Source organism: Pelecanus crispus, chromosome 5, assembly GCF_030463565.1.
Source record: "Pelecanus crispus isolate bPelCri1 chromosome 5, bPelCri1.pri, whole genome shotgun sequence".
Taxonomy (NCBI): Eukaryota; Metazoa; Chordata; class Aves; order Pelecaniformes; family Pelecanidae; genus Pelecanus; species Pelecanus crispus.
Genome location: NC_134647.1, coordinates 16,974,958 through 16,980,957, shown reverse-complemented (window position 1 = coordinate 16,980,957; position 6,000 = coordinate 16,974,958).

Genomic DNA, 6,000 nt, shown 5'->3' with positions numbered 1-6,000 from the left:
AACAAGGACTAACAGAAACCTACTTCCTGGTCCCTTCTCAGGAACCCCGTTCCCAGTTCTCACACCTGCATTCTGCTTGCTAAGAAAGAAACAGCTTTTAAAAGAGAAACCTATCCATTAAAATGAGAATATGAAAAGGCTAGTTATAAATATTAACTTGAAACAGAGATTTGAGGGAGGCAACCAATATTTTTGCTCTTGCCATTAACAGTGGTTTTCAGATTTCCTGTCAGTATTGGGATATAGCTTATATTAGCAAGTGCTTCTGGTTTGTGTGGAGGACATACTGCTGGGTTAAGAAGCTCATTACCAATATTTGCTGAATTCATATTTATTCCCCAAATCAGTACTTGTAATATACAAATTAAATCATCTATTTAGGACAGCCCCATGCTGTAGCAGAAGGAGTCCATTCCCATTGTGACACATGCAACACAGCATTTAGCTCCCATTATTATTAATGAGCACTGCAGGCTTAATTCCTGATGTGAGTCTCTGAACAGGCATGCACAGCCTCATTCGTCTGCTGAATGTTTTAAGCAGCACCTTTTCCAGCACTCAGGATGCATTAACCCTTCCAAAGCCTTTGCTTTGGGGTCGTGAATGGACTTTAGCAGCAGCTCCAAAACCACTGATGGGCTCTTCATTATCTTGATGGACTTTGGAAGAGGGCCCAGGGGCCTTCACAAGGAAACCAAAGGGATAAGTTGGATATGACAGACCTGTGGAACTGCACAGAAGAGTGAAAGCATTCAGATTTCTCCACACTCCTGGAGGCTGAGTCATTTAAAGAGGAAAGTAATGCTTCTGGCTATTAGTTGTATTGCCCTTAAGTTAAAATAATAATGATTTTAATGATTTTAATTTCCCTATTCTCAGTACTCTTTATTGTATCATGAAACATTTTATGACTTTAATTTTTTAAATTGTACTAGGGTACAATTTCCTGCCCTGGAATTTGGCTGCTGAGCTCAGCCTTTCCTCAAGGGACTCTCACTGTTGGAAGAAGACATGTTCTGGTGTCTGCAAGTCCCAGCTTCCAGCTGCAGCTTCCCCTGGATTTCTGCAGCTGTTCTGCCAAACCCTGATCAGCAGCCATAAGGAACAGGTTCAACTTTTAGAGGTTATTAATTCATTGGCTCCAATTGCCCCCTTGCTGAAATCCAGGAAATGAAGTCAAGTCCTCTGCTGTAATTGGCAGAGGTTGGGTGTGCACAGAAATAGCCACTGAGCTGATGCTTCCTTCTCCAACTGCAATTCCTTGCTCCCTTTTTGCCTTTGTCAAAGTGGGGAAGGGAGAATCTCTCCTTTACAGAGTTTTGCATTTCACATCTGCAAATTATTGTGGCAGGGGTGAGTGGCCTTTTGCTCCAGAACATGTGGCAGTTCCAGGCTTTCACTCATTATTACAGCAATATAAATTCCTCTGCCATGACTAGACTTTATCCTACACTGGGACATTTCTGTTATAAAAGAAAATGCATGTTGCTGGCATTTCGCTCATTAGTCCCTCTTCTCCATCTTTCTTTGTTTCTCCCATGTGCTGTGACAGCCTCTCTGGGGCTTCCCTCACTCTGGGACTTTCTGGAAATGGCTGCTTTTCTGGCTGAGGCTCTGTGTGTCTGGCGGATATGTTCCTTTGGGCTCAGGGGACACCATGTACTGCTGTAGGTGCTTGGCCCTGGCAGCAAGCGCGAGCTGAGCAGATGTGGATGCGGGTGCCCAGACAGCCAAGGGGTTGCACTTCCATGGTTGCAATAGGTCTGAGAAATACTGACTGGCTCCACTGAGTGTGCGGAGCCTCAGCAGGAGGAGATTGGCAGTGGTGCTCCACTGCATGCATGGGAGATGGGTTGTGGTGGGGCTGGCTGGAGGAGATGTGTGGCTTGCGGGGTCTGTGAAATGGTGGGTTTCCACTTAGACTAAGCATGGCACAGGTGAGATTTCTCCAGTGTTATCACAGGCATGAAGTCTCTTTTCTCCAGCTGGCCCAATTTAAATCGAGTAACTTTAGGGGCCATCCTGATGTGACAATTGCAAAATCCACAACTTTTCAATGATGGGCCAACAAGGAAAATTCAGAGTTAGGATTTTTCATCCTGCCTTCGTGCAGATTGCCAGAAAAATCTGGAAAAACAGAAACTCATCTAGAAGGGCTACAAGTACTGGGGATTTTGCTTGTTTTGTCTTTTGCAGTGCCCTTGTACAGGGGTGTTTGTGTGTATGTTTGTGTACATGCACTGTGGTTGCTCTGTGTGCAATGCCAAACACAATCAGCCACAAACCCCATTGCGTGTTAAACCCCAAATCTATTGTTCCCTGAGGAATTTGATCACTGCCTTTGATCAACTTGTGCAACTGTCTCTCATGAGGCCAGCGAAGGAGCTGTGGGCACCTGGCCATATTCTCTCCTGGGATTGCTGGGATTTCTATGAAGTTCATCCTGAAGATCCATATTGCTGTGATGAAGGCATATGAGGCAATGAGTGTATTTTAGGCATTTATTTACCTTGTTTTCACTGGCTGATTTTTCTAATTCCATCCTATTCTCCCTCCCTCTCTCCTTTCAGGTAATTCTTAATATTTAAAAAAAAAAAAAAAAAGAGCCAACCAACCCTGCCTGATGCAATTTGAGGCAAGACAGGCACATTTTATTAAGGACTGCAAAACACTTAGCGGCACGAGGGTTTTCATGTGTAATCAGATGCAGCAATTGGCTTGATTGCAATTGCTCCTGGGTCTGTTGCGCACAAGCACCTGATTAGATTTTAGCGATGCTGCCAATTCCGGAGGAGCTTTCAGCCTTGCGACGTGAACGGGCCTCGGGGAAATCATGTGCCTCGTCCTTAGTGCCGCCACCTGGAGAAGGGCGAGATGGGACAGGCAAACGAGTTGGCAAGGACTTGCCCTCTAAAGAAACTGTTGTCTAGGTGGGAAAAATGGACGAATTTCCAGCTCCTCTGCCTGCCCAGTTTAACACTGGGATGTGCTTTCTTATTCTTCCTCCAGTTTCTTAGTGGTATCAGACAACTTTATGCCAGACACCCCCTCCTTGGCCACAGAGCTCTGTGGACTGTTGAGTAGCAGCTCTGCCCTGCTGTCCCACCTATGTCTTGGGGATGGGGATGAACATTTCCAGACAGGGAGGGACCCTTTTTCTGTGGATCCTTCATGTGGATGGATAGCAGGCAGCAGTGCCCACCTGGGTGGAGGAGAAGGGAGCAGAGGTGGCAGCACGACAGCATCAGACAACAGGCAAGGCTCGTAATGCTGAGTTCTCAGTAACATTTCCTAATCATTCTGGGTCTTTTCATTGTGGTACCACCTATATTTACTATAGGAACTCACCTGTGTAGCCTCACTGTGAGGGTTGTGCTGTCTGTTCTGTCTTATCTACAGTCCTAAAATGTGGAGGATGTTGCACATCTCTTCCTCTGCTTGCTCAAAGTGAGCCTTTTGTTGATCTCAGCAGATCTGGAGCTCTTCAGCTTAGATGAGCGAGGTGAGCACTTGAGAGGGTGCTGCGTTGTTCCCAGTCACAGTGGAGCCAGATGCTACCACAGCTATGCAGTGCAAGTGCCCAGGAATGGGACTGAGGCAGATTGCCCCCACCCAGGCTGTTCTAGGGACCCCTGAGACACAGCCACTGGCGGCTGCAGTCACTTCAACTAGGGATTGGGAGAGCTTTTTGAAAAGGTGTTTTCAACTGTGAGGAAAATCAAACTTTTGTTGAGTGCTTTTGCTCTGGAAAATCCCAATTCTGAAATATCAGATTGATGAATAGTGACATCTTTGATCTAAACAAATGCTGATGTTCTTGGCATTTTTGAAATGTCAGTGCAAAGCTAAAATCCTCTTATTTGACTCTCCTCCACTAAAAAAAAAAAAAAAAAAAAAAAAGAGATCATCAAGTAGAAACAAAGTTTTCCTGTGAAAAATATCACCTGTAATTAAAAGAAAAAACCCAAACTCTTCTCTTTCATGACGGAAGTATTTTAGAAAAAGAATTCAACCCACTGTAGGGTGGTAACTTAACTATTCTTCACATCAGCCACCACCCCAAGTGGTGTTTGAGGGAACACAACTTCAACATCAGACTTTTTGTTGCCCTGGTGGACATGCCTGAAGAAGACCAGATTTTTACAGGTGAAATGCTCTGAAAATCATCTACCTTCTGTATATTTCAAGTTTGATGTTCAGAAATGCCCTGTGGCTCTGGAAACTCTTGATCATTTCCAGCTGCTTGGTCCCACTCTGGGAACTCATACATGCCCCTGCCAGTGAAACTGATGAGAATTTTGCCTGAAGAAAGTTTTCAGAATTGGACTCTGCTCCAGTTTGGTTTTCATCATGTATAACAAAGTGCTTATTTACTTTTTTTCACGTTGCCCAGCTTGGACAATTAAACCCCTGAGTCATTTTGCTTTTATTTCAAATCAGTTGCATTCCCCGGTTCACTGACTTGCCTGGAGTTTTATAATGCTTAGATACCAGAAGAAAAAAATGGCATTAAAACCCCTGAAGATGTTAAAATTCATATGTTTGGATTTACAGTGCTGCAGGGGCTATCCATTAATTTGATGAATTTCTTGATTTCTTTGTATGCGGGTGTGTGTTCTTATTAAAAATTTTAGCAGCAGTGAGATATGTTAATAGTTGTTCACCTTTTGAGAATGAAGCTGTACGATACAGCAGAGGGAGAAAGTGGTCTCAGCCTAGGGGACATTAGCAGAGACCATACAGCTGGGCACCATGGACAGCCCCGAACCTGGGACAGCAGATGAGCCCTAGGGCAGCCCTGGCTGAGATGTGTTGGCAGAGCTGTTTGTGGGGAAATTGTTGCCCACATCTAGCACTGGAGGTCTGTCTCAGGCAGGTGATATATATATCTCATTCTCATGAAGAGAAATAAGTGAGTGAAAAATTAAAGATTTTGTTGCCTGGGAGCACTTCTCCTTGGACTGGATTGAGCACCAGGTGACAAGAAGTGCGGCAAAGCTTCATACTTTCCCCACCGAGCTGGCTGCATCTGAGGAGGGCTTTAGCACCCAGTGAGGGCACATGGCCTCATTCTTTCCATGGCTGGGAACACTTTAAGCACAATTGGATTTGTTACATTCAGGCAGTAAGATTTGGGGACTTTTAACCTGAGAAGAGTTTTCCAGAAACATGCACACAGGTGGATGTCAGAATACAAGGATGGATTAGGCGCTCACAGATTTCTGAATCAAAAGCATTTCCAAACAGTTGCAATGTGTTGACTCCTAAACACTTCCCATGGAGATGAAAAGACCCTCTGAAATTCTGTTTCTGTGGGTTACTGTACAGCAGACATGACCTTCTTTTACTTAGTTTCCTTTCACAGGTGCTTAAGGAATAGCTGTGAACCTTGGGATGACTATGGATAACTTTCAGCTTTCATAGCTGGAGGTAAGACTTAAAAATGGACCCTTCCCAATAAGAAGCAAAAGGCAATAAAATATTCCTCAATCTTTATATATTTTATTTTTTCAAAATCCCATATGTTTGTTGGTTTTGCTTACTCTGTTTGCAAGCCTGGATCTGGTGATCCTCTTTGAGGTTTGCCCCTTTCAACCCTTCCTACAGAAAGCAGAGACAGCTGTGATAGGAATGACAGCCAGCTTTCCATGTCTGAAGAGGTCAGGTGCTAACATAAATATTGCCATGTATTAACCTCCAGAGCACCTCTCCCCTAGGGGTGCAGTATTGGTTTTGTTTCTTTTAGTTTCATCAGTTATGTATTTAAATAAATACTCTGACTGAGGGGATGCGGTGCCCTGGGTCCAAATGTTGTACAAACTCTGAACTTGTGTAGAAGACATGGGGGCAGACAGGCATGGATCAGCAGAGACAGGCAAGGACCCCATGAGTCAGCACTGAGCGTGAAAATAGGCAGTTGTCATCACATACCAGAACTTTATTCATTCATAGGGATTATCCCTCCTCTTATCCTCCTAGGTGACTTTCAGTGTGACACAG